This window comes from Panthera leo, chromosome B1 (assembly GCF_018350215.1).
Source record: "Panthera leo isolate Ple1 chromosome B1, P.leo_Ple1_pat1.1, whole genome shotgun sequence".
Lineage (NCBI taxonomy): Eukaryota > Metazoa > Chordata > Mammalia > Carnivora > Felidae > Panthera > Panthera leo.
The window spans coordinates 135761813-135783408 of NC_056682.1; positions in this window are offsets into that span (position 1 = coordinate 135761813).

Sequence of the window (21596 nt, forward strand, 5' to 3'; positions counted from 1 at the left end):
CCATACTGTGGTGTAAAAATCGCTGTAACCAAGAGCCTGACAACAGTCTGGCTCGACAACAGTCTGGCTCAGCAAGAACAGAATGGGGCCTAGACAAATACCAACCGTCCCCTTGCCTTCTCTTCCAAGTGGAGGAGGAATCAGGGAAGGAGGTGAATATGTGCAGAAGGAAAGATTCTGTTTTTATTCATCCAGAAATGGTTATGATACCAGGCAACAGTAAGATATTTAAACCTCCATTAGTTTAAAATTCCAAATCCCTTCATTGTTGAACTTATGCTGCCTTTCCATTACACTGCCCCTCAGGCAATTTTGATACCTGGCTAAAGGGAAGTTGAATTGGGAAATCATTTAGTTTGGATTTAATGGGACACATATTGAGATTCAGAGTAATTTCCATGTATAGTTAAGTTATTCCTAGCAGTCCCGGAATAGGAAAGGTTTCCAGGGATACCCCTACAGCCTATTACATGGATATACTTTGTGATGGGAAGATACAAGGACAGAAATCATATTTCAGTATGAACACATCCTGCAGCTCCTGCCTCTGGAAATATATGAGTAATGGGGGAGAAAGAAGAGTTAAAATGTGCAGAACCAGAAGCCAGCATATGGAAATTCTTCCAATCATCAGTTATGTAAAAAGTCTAAGTGGGGAATTTGGTTCGCATCAATGCCTAATGATAGTGGGAGTTCTCTCTTGTCAGAACTATATTCAATAATACAGTGCTTACAATTATAAACCCACCATGATATTTTTTTCTTTTTGATGGGAATTGTGAAAAATAGTTTTTTTCAGAATTCTTGTGTTACGCAGATATAAACAGTAACAGAACTACAGGCAGCAGGTACCTATGTGTGTGAAGTAGCATGTTTTATGCGCCCCCATTGATTGGATCATGTCTTAGCATATGTCACGCATTTTGTTCTGACAAAGTCTGTTGGTTCCAGATTAAAATGGCACACAAAATAGCCACCAGTAAAATAGCATGATGCTTTTAAAATATTGTGTCAATACAAAGATACAGTTTTCAAAAAACGAGGTCCAGCAGCTTTTATTAGTGTGATTTCTAGATATTTTGTACTTTGGGTTACTGTGTATGTATTGGTTTGTAAACAGGCCCCCATACACAGAAGAAAAGAGGCAGACCACTCCCGTTTGGTAGATGGTAGGTTTAATGTGCAAGGGAACTTACTTATGAGGCTTGTTTTGGGTGGCAGCAAAATGAATAGATCTCTGCACCCACCTGCCAGAATCTTAAATCAGAGGCCTGACCCATGGGTTCAGTCACATCTACCATACAGATGATCTGAGCGACACATTACTCTCTTAAGGCTGCGTCCTTGGACATGACCCCCACTGTGCGAATGGTGGGTAGAAGGAACAACCCAAGGACAGGGGATGCGGTGAGTAGACTGTCCAGGTTCAGTTTGAGGGTCAACCGGCGGTGTTATCTCCTCCAGGATCTTCTCTAACAGTAAGCTGTCCTTTCTTCCGTTATAGAGTATCTCCCCTTACGCGTGGTTTCAGTTTCGCTTTCGGCAGTTTCAGAAACCCGCTAGTCAACCCTGGCAGGAAGCAGATGATTCTGACGAATCATCAGAAAGCCAAAAGCAGCCTAACTCTGCGTCAGGAAGCTGCGTCATTCCCAGTACTTCATTTCTTCACGTAGGCGTTTTATCATCTCACGTCAGCACAGGGAGAAGGGTGAGTGCAAGGTGTTTTGAGATGACACATTCACATAACTTTTATTATAGTATATTGTTATAATTATTCTATTTTAGCTTACTATTATTTTTTAATTATTTTTTTTTAAGTTTATTCGTTTATTTTGAGACAGAGACAGCGTGAGTGGGGGAGGGGTAGAGAGAGGGAGACAGAATCCCAAGCGGGATCCTCACTGTCAACACAGAGCCCGATGAGGGGCTCAAACTCATGTCATGACCTGAGCTGAAATCAAGAGTCAGGATGCTTAACCAACTCAGCTAATTATTCTATTTTATTATTAGTTGTTGTTAATCTCTTACTGTGCCTAATTTATCAATTAAATGTTATCATAGGTACCTCCGTGCAGGAAAAAACATAGTATATACTAAGATTCAGCACTATCTGCATTTCAGGCATCCTCGAGGGATCTTGGAACACATCCCCTGTGGATAAGGGGGGACTACTTTATTTACCAGCTGTTTGTTGTTAGTGCATAGGCAATACTAATTTTTAAAAAAATAGCTACTTTAGTGAACTCTCATACTGATGTATCATTCTTTTCAATTGGTTTTCTTAGGTTTTGTAAGTATTCACACTATTGTTATTTGTAAATAGTAGTAATTTTGTTTCTCATCCCTGACTTTCAAACAATTATAACATTTAGTTCTCTTTCACACATAACTCAATTACTGGTGGTGACAAAGGATAGATTTATATGGCTAAATGAAGACAATTAAAATTTAAAACTAATTTTAGCCTAATTTGTAAATCTTCCTTGTAATATCTTTTATAACAAACAATTATTTTGTCATTACCTCATTTCTTTTTCTCAGCCTAGGATAGGGTTAGGTTTTTTTTTTTTTTTTTTAGAGTTTTGGACAGAAGAGTAGAGTTGTGATCAAATTCATAGGGACACAGAATCATCAGTGCAATGACACTGCTCTAATCTTATAGCTCATATATTTTCTTTGTTGTATTCAAGTTATTCATGAATATGTCTCCCCTTTCTTACTAGACTTTGAGATTTTCAAAGACTGGAGCCATATCATGTTTATCTCATAGTTCCTGCTATGTCCAGCTACGTGTTTTGCACAAATAATGGGTTTATTAAATGGGTTTTGTTTTCTTCCAACTACTGACATTCACCTTGTTTTTCCTTCCTTGTCCCTTTGGCATCTTAGTTAGATTGCATAGCTTTTTAAAAAATATTTTTAATTTTTATTTTAATTAATTTTAAAAATATTGTTCAATTATAAAGAACATTGTGATCATTTCACATCCAGTCCAAAACTTGCCCATTTCCAGTCTCTGTCATGGCTGACTTGTGGCATAGGCACTGAATGAGGAAGGGAGACTAGCATGTTATTTCACTGTTCATTCTGGCCCTCCCACTCCATCTTTTTATTTTTTATTTTTTGTTTTTTTTCAATATATGAAATTTATTGTCAAATTGGTTTCCATACAACACCCAGTGCTCATCCCAAAAGGTGCCCTCCTCAATACACATCCCCCACCCTCCCCTCCCTCCCACCCCCCATCAACCCTCAGTTTGTTCTCAGTTTTATTTAAGAGTCTCTTATGCTTTGGCTCTCTCCCACTCTAACCTCTTTTTTTTTTTTTTTCTTCCCCTCCCCCATGGGTTTCTGTTAAGTTTCTCAGGATCCACATAAGTCCCACTCCATCTTTAATCCTGGTGCTGCTACTGCTGCTTTTGGGTTTGCATGAGGAGAAGGGAAGAAAGATAAAAGGAACACCAGATGTGGGTAAGGGTCTGGTGGTAGAATTTTGTCATGTGTCGTGGAGTGCCTGGCACCCACATGCTGGGTCTCTTCAGGGGTACATTTATGGGCTCTTTGGAAGGCTTCTTTGGGGATCTACCCCTTTCTCTGATTGGAACAATAAGTATTTCCAGGTATACTTCTTGTGAACTTCCTTCAATTCCTGTTCCCAAGTTCAACTCTTGTAGGAGTGTCTTCTGGGATCTGCTCACTCCAAGAGGCCATGCATAAACTCACCTTCCTTTGATGGCATTCACTTGGCTTGTAAGAAACATAACATCTTTTGCTGTGTAAAACTCTAGGAGCGTAGTTTGCCCAATTCCTGCTTCCCTTTCTTTTCTTGCCATGGTTTGTCTGCATGTGTTGATTACTTTCTCCCTTCCAAATTCACCAGGTAAGAAGCAGATCCTGTCTGTAAATTTGCAATTCCTTAAACATGCTGATTTCTCATTAGAACTTTCTCAGTGAGCTTTCTCTCACTTACACTGCTGAGGCTAAAAATTTGGTACCTGGTAAACATCTCTCTGAGTGAGAATAGGTTGTTCTCGTGATAGGGATTGATAGTACTGGTTGATAGCAGCCCTTTAGTAGGGCTGCCGTTGATATGATGATATCCTAGTTGGTTAAACGTCCAGCTTCAGCTCAGGTCATGAACTCACAGTTCGTGAGTTCGAGCCCCACATTGGGCTCTGTGCTGACAGCTCAGAGCCTAGTCTGCTTCAGATTCTGTGTCTCCCTCTCTGTCTGCCCCTCCCCCACTCACACTCTGTCTCTCTGTCTCTCAAAAATGAATAAAGGTTAAAAAAATTGACATGGTGACATCTCTTTTTAGATTGTGAGGGTACTTATTGCCTATTGTTTTTTAACTTTGGGGTGCCAACTAAAATTTCATGACTATAGAGATTAACCTATTTAATGTTCTCTTATACACAGTATTCACTCAATCAATATTTGTTGTTTAATTATTAGTTGATTGTGAGTCAAAAGGTAAAATTTGTTTGTAGACAAATTATGGTAGCATCTAAATTAAAACTAAAGTTATGCTGTGGAATTTGATTTTTCTTGAGTAATAAGTTTATGTCTTTTGTACTACTCATTTTTATTTTATTTAAAAAAATTTTTTTTAACGTTTATTTATTTTTGAGACAGAGAGAGACAGAGCATGAACGGGGGAGGGTCAGAGAGAGAGGGAGACACAGAATCTGAAACAGGCTCCAGGCTCTGAGCTGTCAGCACAGAGCCCGACGCGGGGCTTGAACTCACGGACCGCAAAATCATGACCTGAGCCGAAGTCGGCCGCTTAACCGACTGAGCCACCCAGGCGCCCCTGTACTACTCATTTTTATTAGAACAGAAAACCTTATGTGATTCCTTAAGGGACTTCAGTTCCGTATTGAGGATATTAAAAGGTAAACTGAGGCATATTAATTTTTTTTTTCTTTTTAGTTTATTTGAATATACATCAATTTGAATTGGCCAGTACCAAACCAAAGGTGGTTAGGAGCACTCTACTAAGAGGAGGTAGGGGAGGCAAAACAAAGAAAGGACTTCATTGGCTATAATATAGCTTAAGTGGTTACTTAATTTGGGAAAGCCTGGTTGACTGTGACTGGTTGTTCTTAGGTTTCATTTTCTTGAATTGGAGTGCATTAACTCTGGCTTAAGTTTTGGTTTGCTTATGTAGACTACCAAAGCATCAGAACCACCTCAGTCTGATGGCTTCCTGGTTTAATTACATTAATAAAAATCTGTACATGTGCAAACAAGCAGAGAATAAAGAGTCTCATGGTCTGTACAAGCTAAGTGAATTGCTACACCTTAATCCTTCCACAAAGTTTGATTCAAGTGCTTGATTTAGCAAGACTTTAAATCTTTATACATTTTAGACTCATGAGAGTTCTAAAAAAGAAGTTAAGGTATGCCTGGGTGGCTCAGTTGGTGGAACTTCAGAATCTTGATTTTGGCTCAGGTCATGATTTCATGGTTTGTGAGTCTGAGCCCCACATCGGGCTCTGCACTGGCAGCACAGAACATGCTTGGAGTTCTCTCTCTCCCTCTCTCTCTCTCTCTGCCCCTTCCCTGCTTGTGCATGTGTGCATGCACTTTTTCTCTCTCTCTTAATATAAACTTAAAAAAAATAGTTGAGACCACGACTATCATAGTCACTAATGTTAAAGTGAGTTTATTTGGTGAGTCTACTTTTTATTAACCTTATAAAAACATGGGAAACATTTTATCTCAATTTATAATTCCTTTCTAAAAGAAAGTTTAGTGCACCATTTATTACAAAAATGTAATTTGCAGGGTTTAGAATAATAGAGATTTTCCATAATTAAAGTCCTCCTCAAACAATCCTATATTTTATCCTAATCTGAACAACCAGTTGGTCAAAAGTTATAAGGAAAATGCAAATGATTTTGAAAAGTTGTTAGCAGTGAATCCAATGAAATGTTAGAATAGTCCTGGAAGGAAATATTTAGATTTATCTCTTTAACATTCCTCAAATCATATTAAGTTGTCATGGGCTGTATGGGTTTTGCTGCTCCTTGGGGCCTTCAGGCAAGAGACTATATATATTTTTGTATTTAAAACTATTGTTTTTTAAAGTAGCTCAAAATTCAGTTGTTTTCTCCAGGAGAATTTTGCCGATGGATAACTCCCAAAAGTCATTAGGCCAACAGAACTCTAAATATAATAGAAAATAAAGATCTTAGGAATCAAACCCAATTCTTAAGGCGGTTTGGCTCTTCAGACCCTTTATTCAACAAATTAAACAAATATATTTATTGAGTGCTTATAAATATTTGTATTTTTATCAATTTCTGGGACAAAGTATAGATATCATTTTGACTCACTGATTTGGGACAAAGGCTTTTTCAACCTTAAATGCTGATTTTCCAGAAGTATCCACTTGTCACACAAAGTTTCCATTGGTTTGACTGATATTCTCCTCAGTTCTTCATGCAAGAAGAGAGAACAACCATTGCTTCCTTCAGTCATTCTCTCATTTCCTTTTTGATATCATTTTTTCAACCCCTCAATTTCATTGCCCTTCAAATATTCCTAAATTAACAAGTGAAAACAGAAAAATATGGGCTTTAGTTTTGAACCTGATGACCATGTGTTCCAACCACTAGGAGGAGCTCCCTATTCCCAACGTTTTACACATACATGCACACACACACACACACACACACACACACACACTAAGGCATACACACTTGTCAAAAGAAATGCAGTTAGTTGGGATTTTTAGTAGGAAGGGTGAAAATATTATAAACAATTGAATGCGGGTTGTGCCTTCTTCTTGGATCTGTGTTTGAAATGCTTTTTTCTCTTAGCCCCATGAAACTTGGGGATTAGGTAGAGCTTCCAGGTATCTTTTACGTGGGGGATGCCCTCACTCTTGGAAGGCTAAGCTAGGCCAGTCTGGGGCTCAGAGGTAAGGACACATTGGGAGGAAGCTTTGGCATTTTCCATGCTGGGCCTTTGGAAGAAGGGATGGTGCTGTTTTGTCCGTCTTCCTTCTCATAAGGTGAGAAGGTGGGTGGCCAAGATAAGCTTTGTGGGTATGGGTGAAAGTGGGCAAGAAGATGGTTTTTTTTTTTTTTTCTGGTTTAGGTCTTAAACTAAAGTAACTGAATAAATCTGCAGGCTCCTGCATGGTCCAGCCTAGTTCATCATAATAGGAGCCCAACAGGCTTTGGTCCAAGGCTCTAGCTAGTAATAAATATCATGCGCACACTTAGATTACCTTTTTTACTTTACAACTTTCCTCAACCTAGTGTAGTGGAAGACAGCAGTTCAGTTTTGGAGTGTTCTATCCTAGCCTTTCCTTTTGTTAGGACACCCAAATAAAATACCTCCTGTGCATTTGACTGAGCAATGATGTTCAATCATATAGGTGTATATGGATAGCTAGTCTAGTTTATGTTAGCAGTATGACATCAGGATGTAAAAAGGATAAAAAGTGTATAATAAATAATAATAAATGCATGATAAGCACATAACTGTTAAATCCTGGGGCTTGCTCCTTTATTATTTATTCTAGTTGCAAAGGTAAAAATGCTGCTGTAAATAATTTAGACAATTTAAAAATGTTGTAGAAAAGTAAATGGCCTCAGTAATTTTAATTTTCACAAAGATAACAATTATTCACAATTTGAAATATGTATACATATATAATAAATATATATATGAAATAAATAACAATGCTAATAATATATCTTGAACTTCTTTTCATACCAGTACACATGGACCCGCATCATTCTAATAACTGCAAAGTAGTCTATGATACATAATTAATTTTCTATTCATAATTTTTAAAACATTTTTATTGCAAATTTTGCTGTATTGAGTGTCATTACATATATAGTTATATGTGCACATATCTTTAAGTATACTTATATGATTACCTTTTAGAAGTAAAATCACTGGGAGGTCAAAGGGTTAACATATTTAAAATTTTAATAGATTTAACCAAATTTCTTTCCAAAAGGAAATGTAAAATTGAATAATTTTTCTATACCACAAATATATGGTTAATTAATCTTTGACAAAGAAGGAAAGAATATCTAATGGGAAGACAGTCTTTTCAAAAATGGCATTGGGAAAACTGGACAGCAACATGCAGAAGAATGAAACTAGACCGTTTTCTTACACCATACACAAAAAGAAATTCAAAATGGATTAAAGACCTAAATGTAAGGCCCCAAACCATAAAAATCCTAGAGGAGAACACAGGCAGCAACCTCTTTGACCTCAGCCACAGGAACTTCTTACTAGGCATGTCTCTGGAGGTAAAGGAAACAAAAACAAAAATAAACTATTGGGACTTCATCAAGACAGAAAGCTTCTGCACAGCGAAGGAAACAATTAACAAAACTAAAAGGCAACTGATGGAATGGGAGAAGATTTTTGCAAATGACATATCTGATAAAGGGTTAGTATCCAAAATATATAAAGAAATTATATAACTCAACATCCAAAACCAAATAATCCAGTTAAAAACTGAGAAGACACGAATAGACATTTTTCCAAAGAAGATATACAGATGGCCAACAGACACATAAAAAGATGTTCAACATCACTGATCATCAGGGAAATGTAAATCAAAACTACAATGAGATATGACCTCACACCTGTCAGAGTGGCTACAACCAACAACACAAGAAACAGCAGGTGTTGGCGAAGATGTAGAGAAAAAAGAGTCCTTGTGCATAATTGGTGGGGATGCAAACTGGTGCAGCCACTGTGGAAAAGTGTGGACTTTTCCTCAAAAAGTTAAAAATAGAACTACCCTACAATTCAGCAATTGCAAAAGAATGCATTTGTAGATACTAATTCACAGCAATACATGCACTCCAATGTTTATGACAGCATTATCTACAATAGTCAGATTATGGAAACAGTCCAAGTGTCCATCGATTGACGAATGGATAAAGAAGATGTGGTATACACATACAATGGAATATTACTCATTCATAAAAAAGAATGAAATCTTGCTATTTGCAACAACATTGATGGAACTAGAGAGTATCATACTAAATGAAATAAGTCAGAGAAAGACAAATACGGTATGATTTCACTCGTATGTGGAATTTAAGCAATGAATGAATAAAGGGGGAAAAAAAAGAGAGAGGCAAACCAAGAAACAGACTCTTAACTATAGAGAACAAACTGATGGTTCCCAGAGGGGAGATGAGTGGGGAGATGGGTGAAATAGGGGATTAAAGAGTGAACTTGTTGTGATGAGCACCGGGTGATATATGGAAGTGTTGAATCACTATATTGTATACCTGAAACTAATATTACACTGTATGTTAACTAACTGGAATTTAAATAAAAACTTAATGTATAATTTTTGTGATAGCAAATGAACTTTCTACCATACTCTTAGACATTTTAAAGCTTTAAAACTTTAAAAATATTTCAAATAAGGGGTGCCTGGGTAGCTAAGTCTGTTGAATATCTGACTTTTGGTTTTGGCTCAGGTCCTGATACATAACATACATACATATATACTTGCTGCTTTCATATTTTGGCTGTTGTAAATAATGCTGCTATAAACATTGGGGTGCATGTATCCCTTTGAATTAGTGTTTTGCAATTGCTGGATAGTATGGTAGTTCTATTTCTAACTTTTGAGGAAACTCCATACTGTTTTCCAGAGTGGCTGCACCAGTTTGCATCTCCACCAATTATGCACAAGGATTCCTTTTTCTCCACATCCTTGCTAACACCTGCTGTTTCTTGTGTTGTTGGTTGTAGCCATTCTGACAGGTGTGAGGTCGTATATCATTGCAGTTTTGATTTACATTTCCTTGATGGTAAGTGATGATTAGTATCTTTTCATGTGTCTGTTGGCCATCTGGATGTCTTCTTTCGAGAAATGTTTGTCTTCTGTCCATTTTTTAATTGGACTATTTGGTTGTGGGGTTGTATAAGTTCTTTATATTTTGGATACTAACCCTTTATCAGATATGTCGTTTGCAAATATCTTCTTTCATTCAATAGGTTGCCCTTTGGTTTTGTTGATTGTTTTCTTCACTGTGCATAAGCTTTTTATTTTGATGTAGTTCCAATTGCTTATTTTTGCTTTTGTTTCCTTTTCCTTAGGAGACATATCTAGAAGGAAGTTACTATGGCTTATGTCAAAGAGATTACTGCCTGTGTTCTCTTCTAGGGTTTTTATGGGTTCAGGCCTCAGATTTAGGTCTTTAATCCATTTTGGATTTATTTTTGTGTATGGTATAAGAAAGTGGTCCAGTTTTATTCTTTTTCATGTTGCTGTCCAGTTTTACCAACACCATTTGTTGAAGAGGCTATTCTTTTCCCATTGGATATTCTCTCCTGCTTTGTGAAAGATAAATTGACCATATAGTTGTGGGTTTATTTCTAGGTTTTCTAATATGTTCCATTGAACTATGTGTCTGTTTTTGTGCCAGTACTATGCTGTTTGATTACTATCGCTTTGTAGTATATTTTCAAGTCTAGAATTGTGATGCCTCCAGTTTTTCTTTTCTTTTTCTAGAATGCAGGGTCTTTTGTGGTTCCATACAAATTTTATGATTGTTTACTCTAGCTCTGTGAAAAATGCCATTGGTGTTTTGATAGAGACTTCATTAAATGTGTAAATTTCTTTGGGTCGCTAATTATTTTTAAAAGTAGGCTTAATGGGCAAAAGCTTTTTGTATTCAGTAAAACTATTCTATTCTGTTGGTCGTAGATTGGTGGAAAGATGAGAATGGATGACAGAAATTCTGGAGTCTTTCATGCTGAGGAAACCCCTAGAGTTATCTGGGAATGATTAAATGGTTACACCAAAGACGTGCCTTCTGAATTGACTGGAAACAGCTTTACATGAGTAGGTCCGTAATATCTTGGTGGGTAACCTGCAAATGGAAAAGTACATGAAAATCTCTTGAGCTAGCTGAAAATTGGAATAAATAATTTTCTCTGGGAGGAATTGTGGATAGTTTCCTGTGCATCACCATAGATACCCTCTGGTAATACCTCAGCTGGAATAGTATGATGAAATCAGCTTAATGACTGGGAAAAGACACCTGAGGTAAAATCAGAAGATTGATGTCCTAATTTGAGTTTTGCTCTGTAGCAACTTTGTTGCTTTGGGCAAATTAACCACCTGTGCCTCAGTTTCTTCATTTGTACAATGTGAGAAAATAATTTCTTTCTCATGAGATTCTGAGGACTAAATGAGTTAATTATTGCAAAATTCTTAGGGAATATTCAATAAATACTATCATTACCAGTTGCGAGAACTTGGGTCATTATTTCCCTTCTCTGAACCCACACCACAATTCAATCACTGAAAAATAATTACTCTTAATTTTGGTTTATTTCCTTTTAGATATTTCTCTGGACATATACATGTACTTACTTTTTAACACACTTGAAATATTTTTACTACTGTTGGAGGAGGTAATCCAGAGGACATGACTACTAATTGACCTGTGAGCTGGACCTAGGCAATCATTCCCTCCCCTTTCCCTGGAATGTGTGTTATACTTGTCTTCCCCATGCCAGAAGCTGCTCCAAGGACACAGCCTTGAGAGAGCAATGTGTTGAGACCATGTGGACAATATATGTGCCTAATCCTATTAAGGCCCCTATATAAACTTCTAAGATTCTGGCAGACAGGTGCAGAGATCTGTTTGTCTTGCAGCTGCCTAAGGGAAGCTTCCTAAGTAAGTTCTCTTGTTTATTAACCTGGTACCTACCAATCTGGAGTTGTCTGCCTCTTTCTTGGGTCTCCCTGCCTTCAATGGATGGGAGCCAATTTGAGAACCAACAACTACATATATAGATTTTTAACCTTATTGCTTTTAGGAGTGTTATGTCATTATCACATCTTGATATTGTTAACTATTTGAACAAAATCATTTTTTATGCCTACATAATATTTCACCACACATACCATAATTTATTTAGGCAGTTCCCTATTTTGGGGAAATTAAGTTTTCAGTGTTTTACTTTTTTAGTAATACTTCAGTGTACAGCCTATACATAAATGTCTTTGTCATTTCTAATTATTTCCTTAGGGTAAATTGTGGAATTAGTAGAGCAAAGGAGATAAACATTTTAAATTCAGTCAAAAGTTTTTCTCCATAATGTCTTCAGCTGAAAATAAAGGATAATATTATCTGTTCTCTTAACTGATATTGCCAGATGGTTTAAACTAATGTATGTAAAAGTGCTTTTAAAACATATGGTTCTATGCAAATACCAAGTGTGTTTTTTTTATTGTAATGTATATAGGTGTTGCTCTCGGAAGTACCATGAAACACTTTTTTTGGAGGCTAGGCATATTTGGATTATGTGCAGAAAAAGAGTAAATTTTCATTTAGGTATGTAACTGTGAAATAGGAAAGTATGGATATTTTGTTCAAAGTGTTAAAATGTTGATAGTGTGTTATATGATGATGTTCAAAAGTGCACACCTTGTCCAGAATTCTTTCTCCCACTTACTTAAATTTTTAGTGCATCTATACTAGATTATAGGCTCTCTGAAGGTCTTAACGAGTGAATTGCTGGCTACTTGGCAGGCATTTGGAAAGCTCTGGAGTGAGGGGTGTGGAATTACCAAAATGAGCTGATTATAATCAATGCTCTGTAATTAATGCAGGGACATGTTCTTCCATTCTTTTCGGTATTGATGGGGGAATCATGCTTAGCAATAGGAGAGATGGATGAACCTCTTTAGGTCATTCTCTTGGTGGTGTCATAGATATTTCTAATTTCTAGTTATGCCTCTGGCTTTACAGAGCAACACATCCCTGAAGTTTTCACCATCAGGTGACTAAGCAAAGTGACAGCAAAATTCTTCAGTTTACTGGATTGCACCATCTCATGACTTTACCTAAGAGTCATCCTTAGTGTATTTCCTGTACTCACTTTATACATCTCCAGCTCTTACCAGCTCTACTTCATTTCTCAACTGGGCATTGCTGGAGCCTTGTCTTTTCTTCCCGATTCCATACTCACTCCTTTGTACTCTGTTCTCTACCCATTTGTTGCTGTGGGTGATCTTTTCAAAACATAAAGCAGATCACATCATCTATGTGCTTAAAACCTTCAGTGATTTTCCATTACTCTTCAAATGAAACCAAACCTTATAAAATGGCCTACATGATCCTGGTTGCTCTGGCTTCAGTCTCCCTCTATAACCTCACTTTATACCTCTTTTTGCCTTTCTCACTGCATCCCAGCCACACTGGACTCTCTTCTGGTCATCTGACCCACCAGGTCCTTTTGTGCCAGGAGACTTTCCTGTATGCTAGTCGTCGGCTTGCAACACTCTTTCCCAGTTCTTTGTATGTTTGCACATTTCACTTCAGTTTGAATGGCACCTATTCAGAGAGTTTTTTTCTGACCACCCAAATGTAAATTTGTTTTTCCTAGTGACTATCTTATAACTGTATAGCACTTATCATGATGTGTGATTCTACTTAAAACTTTTGTTTACTTGCTTAATTCCTTTCTTCTCTGCTGGAGTATAAATGCATGAGGACAGGTCTGCCACACACTCATGGTGCTGACTCTAATGCTTAGCAGAGTGCATGGCATGTAGTAAGTGCTCAGTGATTGAATGAATTAAGTTCAAATGTGTTTTATTCAACCAGTTAAATTTGTTGAATGAGCAGGAAAAAGCAATAATAAGTGATAATCAGATAGAATTGGTGAGAAAGCAGTGTGGAGAAGTGGAAAGGTTTGTGGATTGACTTGAGCTCTTGTTTATAGTCGTGGCTCTTTCACTTATAAACTTTGTGACTTCTGTAAGCCCTACCTTCTACATCTGGAAAATGTTTCTAAGGTGTCTTCAAGCTCTGATATTTACAAGGTTTTTTAGATACCTTAGGGGAGAGCTGATTTAGTGGCCTTAGGGGAGATTCTCAAACTCTTAAGTTTTTGCAAAGATGATATCCTTAGAATTTTATGGTGGCCAGTCTGTAACCTTTAGAGGAGGTATCTTCTCCCATAATCAAGAGGTATAATATAAAGGCTTGGGCTAGGGATTTCTAAATATTATTTCCAACTTCAATCCTTTAGTGATTGTGAGGGAGAAATGTCACTGTGAATTATTCAGGGATTCTGAGGAAGCAAGAATGGAAAGATTGTCTAGAAAGTTGATTATCTTTTTAGCTGGCTTTCGTAGTGTACATCTAGAGAGTTTTGAAAGAATTTAGAACCATTTTTGTGTGTGTAGTGTGGAATTTAAGTGTGAAGAAGAGAGATGTCCTCATCTTACATGATGAATTTCAGGAAAAAGGTTGAAATATACTATCATAGTATTCTGGGAATATCTCTAAAAGCATTATCAGTAAGATTTTAGGAATACTTGAAAGTTCTTGCTTTGCCAATTTGGCTCTCTCATTAGAAATGTAGATATTGTTTCTTTACTGTTCTATTGTTCAGATTTAATAAGCTCTATGAAGACAACCCAGACTGATGACAAATGATTTCATACAGCTTCTGTGGTAGTATTACCTAACTAGACATTTTGTGATGACTTTATTATCATTGGGAAGAGATTTGTACATTATATATAAAACCATGTCCCAAATATTTAATTACCCATTCTTTGGTAGATCTTTCATAATCCCAAGTCTATTAATGTTTCCCCTGGGCTAATAAATTCTTAGATTACTAATATTAGCTTTAATGCTAATTGTAATGTTAGAGATATCTTAAAGTCTCAAAGCAGGCATCAGTCTCCATATTAGATCTCAACATAAAAAAAAAAATCTCAACATAATTAGTGACTTAATTCTGTTGTTCCCTCTCTATGAAAGAAGAAATCGAGGCAAAGAGAAATGATATGAGTTTGTCCATGCCCTAGAGAATGTCAATAATAGAGTGGGAGACAAGAGGTTAGAGCCACCACACCCATAGGTGTCTGAGTTGCTCTTCTTAGACTTCAGATATTTTACACTGATACAGTGAGGAATTAATTATTTCACTAGGGAAGACTATTGATTTAGATTTGTGATCAGGATGAGGAGATGGAGCAGGAAATGGAATGGGCAATGGTGTGCTGCTTCAAACAGCCATGATTAATCTTGGAGACATAGAGGTCCAGAGGGAATTTTTAAAGAAGAAGTAGAGGAAGATGAAATAAGGCTTGAAGGGTGCATGAGAGTCCTTCTTAATAACAGCTTTGGGATTTCTGGGTCGTGGTGAAAAAGGCTGTACATGCATGCACCTGATCAAATGCACATACTCCCTTCTGACCTCTTCAGGGGTTTCTTTTCCTGTTCTTTACTCATTTCAGTATGGTTTTTTCTCCTCAGCTAGTTGATGTGTACTCAGGGGGTCTATATTTGTCATAATGTAGACGCTAAATACATATTGTACTGTAGAAAGGACAAAAGTCCCCGAGCAGGCCCAAGACTAAAGTAGTTTTTACTGGGCCCTTTGACAGGAACAAAGCGGATTAAATAACTTGACCTGTTTAAGAAGAAACTACCTCAGAACCATTAGGATGGCTATTATTAAAAACAAAAACAGCAGAAAATAACAAGTGTTGGCAAGGATGTGGAGAAATTGAAACCATTTTGTATTGCTGTGGGAATGTAAAATGGTGCAGAGGCTATGGAAAACGGTATGGTGGTTCCTCATCAAATTAAAAATGGCATTGTCATCTGACCTAGCAATTCCACTTCTGGGTATATATACCCGAGAGAATTGAAAACAGGAAATTTAACCAAGGAGATAAAAAAATCTGTGCACTGAAAACTATAATACATTGATGAGAGGCATGAAGAAGGCATAAATAATTAGAAAGACATTCTGTGTTCATGAATTGGAAGAATTAATGTTATTAAAATATTGTTAAAATACTATCCCCAATTGATCCACAGATTCAAAGCAATGGTATTTTTTTTTATAGAAATAGAAAAAAAATCCCAAATTTGTATGGAACCACAAAATACCACGAGTAGCCAGATCAGTATTGAGAAAGAACAAATCTGGAGGCATCAGACTTCCTGATTTCAAACTATATTACAAAGCTACAGTAATCAAAAACAGTATGATAATGCATAAAAAGAGACACATAAATAAATAGACCAGAATAGAGAGCCCAGAAATAAACTCATGCAGATATGGTCAATTAATTTAAGACAAAGGAACCAAGAATACACAGTGGGGAAAAGAGTCTCAGTAAATTGTGTTGGGAAAACTGGACAGCTATATGCAAAAGAATGAAACTATCTTACACCATACACAAAAATTAATTGAAATGGATTAAAAACTTAAATATAGGGACACCTGGGTGGCTCAGTCAGTTAAGCATCTGACCTCAGCTTAGGTCATGATCTCATGGTTTGTGAGTTTAAGCCCCACATTGAGCTCTATGCTAGAGGCTCGGAGCCTGGAGCCTGCTTTGGCTTCTGTATCTCCTCTCTCTCTGCCTCTCACCTGATTGTGCTCTGTTTCTCTCTAAAAAATAAACAAACATTAAAAGCAAAAAAAACTTGAATGTAAGAAGTGAAAAGACATGAAACTTCTAGGGGAAAACATAAGAGGTATATTCCTTGATATCTATCTTGGCAATGATTTTTTTTTTTTGATTTCACAGCAAAAGTAAAGGCAAAAAATGCAAAAATAAACAAGTGAGACTATATCAAAGATTTCTGCACAGAAAAGGAAACCATCAACAAACTTAAATGGCAAGCTGTGCAATGGGAATATACGAGTAACTCATACAAATCTATAGCAAAAAAACCCCCCACAAAACCCCAACCCCCAATTAAAAAATGGACAAAGACCTAACTAGAATTTTTTTCCAAAGAAGACACACAAATGGCCAAAGGGTGTATGAAAAGGTGCTCAACATCACTAATAATGAGGGAAATGCCAACTACAAGCAATGAGATACCACCTTATACCTGTTAGAATACCTATTATCAAAAAGACACAAAATAACAAATGCTGACAAGGATGTGGAGAAAAGGAAACTCTTGTGCATTGTTGCTAGGAATGTAAATTGATATAGCCACTATGGAAAACAGTATGGAGGTTCCTCAAGAAATTAAAAATAGAACTACCATATGATCCAGAAATCCCACTTCTGGGTATATATACAAAAGAGACAAAACCATCTTGAAAAACTTTTTTTTGTAATTTAAATCCAAGTTAGTTAACATATAGTGTAATAATAACTTCAGAATAGAATTTATGGATTCATCACTTACATATAACAACCAGTGCTCATCCCAACAAGTGTCCTCCTTATTGCCCCTCACCCCTTTGGCCCTTCCCCCCACCCAAGACCCCACCAGCAACCCTCAGTTTTTTTTATTTTTGCTTCCCTTCCCTTATGTTCATTTGTTTTGTATCTTAAATTCCACATATGAGTGAAATCATATGATATATGTCTTTATCTAACTGACTTAATTTGCTTAGCATAATACCCTCTAGTTCCACCCATGTTGTTGCAAATGGCAAGATTTCATTCTTTTTGATTGCTGAGTAATATTCCATATATATATATATATATATATACACATATATATATATACACATATATATATATATACACACATATATATATATACACACATATATATATACACGTATATATACACACATATATATATACACGTATGTATACACACATATATATATATACACACACACACACATATATATATATATATATATATATATATATATATATATATATACACACGCCACATCTTCTTTATCCATTCATCCGTAGATGGACACTTGGATTCTTTCCATACTTTGGCTATTGTCGATAGTGCTGCTATAAACATTGGGATGTGTTGTGCCCCTTCAAATCAGCATTTGCTGGGTCGTAGGGTAATTCTATTTTTAATTTTTTGAGGAACCTCCATACTGTTTTCCAGAGTGGCTGCACCAGTTTGCATTCCCACCAGCAATGCAAAAGAGTCAAAAGAGTTCCTCTTTCTCCACATCCTTGCTGACATCTGTTGTTGCCTGAGTTGTTAATTTTAGCCATTCTGACAGCTGTGAGGTAGTATCTCATTGTAGTTTTGATTTGTATTTCCCTGATGATGAGTGATGTTGAGCATGTTTTCATGTGTCTATCAGCCATCTGGATGTCTTCTTTGGAAAAGTGTCTATTCATGTCTTCTGCACATTCCTTCACTGGATTATTTGCTTTTTGGGTGTTGAGTTTGATAAATTCTTTATAGATTTTGGATACTAACACTTTATCTGATATGTCATTTGCAAATATCTTCTCCCTTTCTGTCGGTTGCCTTTTAGTTTTGCTGATTGTTTTCTTCACTGTGCAGAAGTTTTTATCTTGATGAGGTCCCAATAGTTCATTTTTGTTTTTGTTTCCCTTGCCTCTGGAGACATGTCAAGTAAGAAGTTGCTGCAGCTTGGGTCAAAAAGGTTGTTGCATGTTTTCTTCTCTAGGATTTTGATGGCTTCCTGTCTTACGTTTAGGTCTTCCATCCATTTGAGTTTATTTTTGTGTATGGTGTAGGAAAGTGGTCCAGGTTCATTCTTCTACATGTTGCTGTCCAGTTTTCCCAACAGTATTTGCTGAAGAAACTGTCTTTTTTCCATTGGATATTTTTTCCTGCCTTGTCAAAGATTAGTTGGCCATACGTTTGTGGGTCCATTGCTGGGTTCTCTATTCTGTTCCATTGATCTATGTGTCTGTTCTTGTGCCAGAACCATACTGTCTTGATGATTACAGCTTTGTAATACAGTTTGAAGTCTGGAATTGTGATGCCTCCAGCTTTGGTTTTCTTTTTCAGGATTGCTTTGGCTATATGGGGTCTTTTCTGGTTCTATACAAATTTTAGAATTATTTGTTCTAGCTCTGGGAAGAACAGTGGCGTTGTTTTGATAGGGATTGCATTGAACATGTAGATTGCTTTGGGTAATATCGACATTTTAACAATATTTGTTTTTCCAACCCATGAGCATGGAATATTTTTCCGTTGTTTTGTGTCTTCTTCAGTTTCTTTCATAAGCTTTCTAATTTTCAGTGTATAGAATTTTCATCTCTTTGGTTAGGTTTATTCCTAGGTATTTTATGGTTTTTGGTGGAATTGTAAATAGGATCAATTCCTTGATTTCTCTTTTCTGTTGCTTCATTTTTGGTGTATGGAAATTCAACTGATTTCTGTACATTGATTTTATATCCTGCGACTTTGCTGAATTCATGGATCAGTTCTAGCAGTCTTTTGGTGGAGTGTTTTGGGTTTTCCACATAGAGTATTGTATCTGCAAAGAGTGGATGTTTGACTTCTTCCTTGCCAATTTGGATGCCTTTTATTTCTTTGTGTTGTCTGATTGCTGAAGCTATGACTTTGAACACTTTGTTGAATAACAGAGGTGAGAGTGGACATCCTTGTCACGTTCCTGACCCTAGGGAGAAAGCTCTCAGTTTTTCCCTATTGAGAATGATATTAGCTGTGGGTCTTTTGTATATGGCCTTTATGATCTTGATATATGTTCCTTCTATCCCTACTTTCTCGAGGTTTTTTTTTTTATCAAGAAAGGATGCAGTATTTTGTCAAATGCTTTTTCAGCATCTATTGAGAGGATCATGTGGTTCTTATTCTTTCTTTTATTAATGTTACATATTACATTGATTGGTTTGCAGGTATTAAACCAGCCCTGCATCCCAGGAATATATCCCACTTGGTTGTGGTGAATAATTCTTTTAATGTATTGTTGGATCCAGTTTGCTAGTGTCTTGTTAAGAATTTTTGCATCCATTTTCATCAGGGAAATTGAACTGTAGTTCTCCTTTTTAGTGGGGTATTTGGTTTTAGAATCAAGGTAATGCTGGCCTTGTAGAATGAATTTGGAAGTTTTCCTTCCATTTCTATTTTTTGGAACAACTTCAAAAGAATAGGTATTAAATCTTCTTTAAATGTTTGGTAGAATTCCCCAGGAAAGCCATCTGGTCCTGGACTCCTGTTTGTTGGGAGAGTTTTGATTCTGATTCGATTTCTTTACTGGATATGGGTCTGTTCAAATATTCTATTTCTTCCTGTTTCAGTTTTGGCATTTTATATGTTTCTAGGAATTTGTCCATTTCTTCTAGATTGCCCAATTTGTTGGCATATAATTGCTCATAATATTCTCTTATTGTTTGTATTTCTATGGTGTTAGTTGTGAACTCTCCTCTTTCATTTGTGATTTATTTATTTGGGTCTTTTCCTTTTCTTTTTGATCAATCTGCTTAGAGGTTTATTAATTTTGTTTGTTCTCTCCAAGAACCAGCTCCTGGTTTCATTGATCTGTTCTGTTTTTTTTTTTTTTTTTTTTTTTTTTTTTTTATCATTGATTCTTGCTCTAATCTTTATTATTTCCTTTCTTTTGGTGGTTTTGGGCTTTATTTGCTGTTCTTTTTCCAGCTCTTTTAGGTGTAAGGTTAGGTTGTGTATTTGAGACCTTCTTCCTTTTTTAGGAAGACCTGGATTGCTATATCCTTCCCTCTTATGACCACATTTGCTGCATCCCAGAATTTTGGGGCTGTCATGTTTTCATTTTCATTGGCTTCCATGTACTTTTTAATTTCCTCTTTAATTTTTTGGTTAACCCATTCATTCTTTAGTAGGATGTACTTTAATCTCAAAATATGCATGATCTTCCCAAGTTTTTTCTTGTGGTTGATTTTGATTTTCATAGTGTTGTGGTCTGCAAATATGCAAGATATGATCTCTATCCTTTTGTGCTGGTTGATGGCTGATTTGTGACCCAGTATGTGATCTATGCTGAAGAATGTTCCATGTGCACTCAAGAAGAATGTGTATTCTGCTGCGTTAGGAAGAAATGTCCTGAATATGTCTGTTAAGTCCATCAGTTCCACTGTGTCATTCAAAGCCATTGTTTTCTTGTTGATTTTCTGCTTAGATGATCTGTCCATTGGTGTAAGTGGGGTGTTGAAGTCCCCTACTATTATGGTATTATTATCAATGAGTTTCTTTATGTTTGTGATTAATTGATTCATATATTTGTGTGCTCCACATTGGGGGGATAAATATTTTACAATGTTAGGTTTTCTTGATGGATAGACTCTTAATTACAATGTAATGCCCTTTTTCATCTCTTGTTACAATCTTTATTTTAAAATCTAGTTTGTCTGATATAAGTATGGCTACTCCAGCTTTCTTTTATCGACCATTAGCATGATAGATGGTTCTCCATCCCCTTACTTTCAATTTGCAGGTGTCTTTAGGTCTAAAATGAGTCTCTTATAAGCAGCATATATATGGGTTTTATTTTCTTACCCATTCTCATACCCTGTGTCTTTTGATTGGAGCATTTGGTCCATTGACATTTAGAGTGAGCACTGAAAGATATGAATTTAGCACCATTGTGTTGCCTATTGAGTTGGTGTTTTTGGTGATGTTCTGTCGTCCTTTCTAGTCTTCGTTGCTTTTAGTCTTTTTTGGTTTTGTCTTTTCACCACTGAAAGGGTCCCCCTTAAAATTTCTTGCAGGGCTGCTTTAGTGGTCACACACTCCTTTACTTTCTGTTTGTCTGGGAAACTCTATCTCTCCTTCCATTTTGAATGATAACCCTGCTGGATAAAGAATTGTTGGCTGCATATTTTTCCAGTGCAGCACATT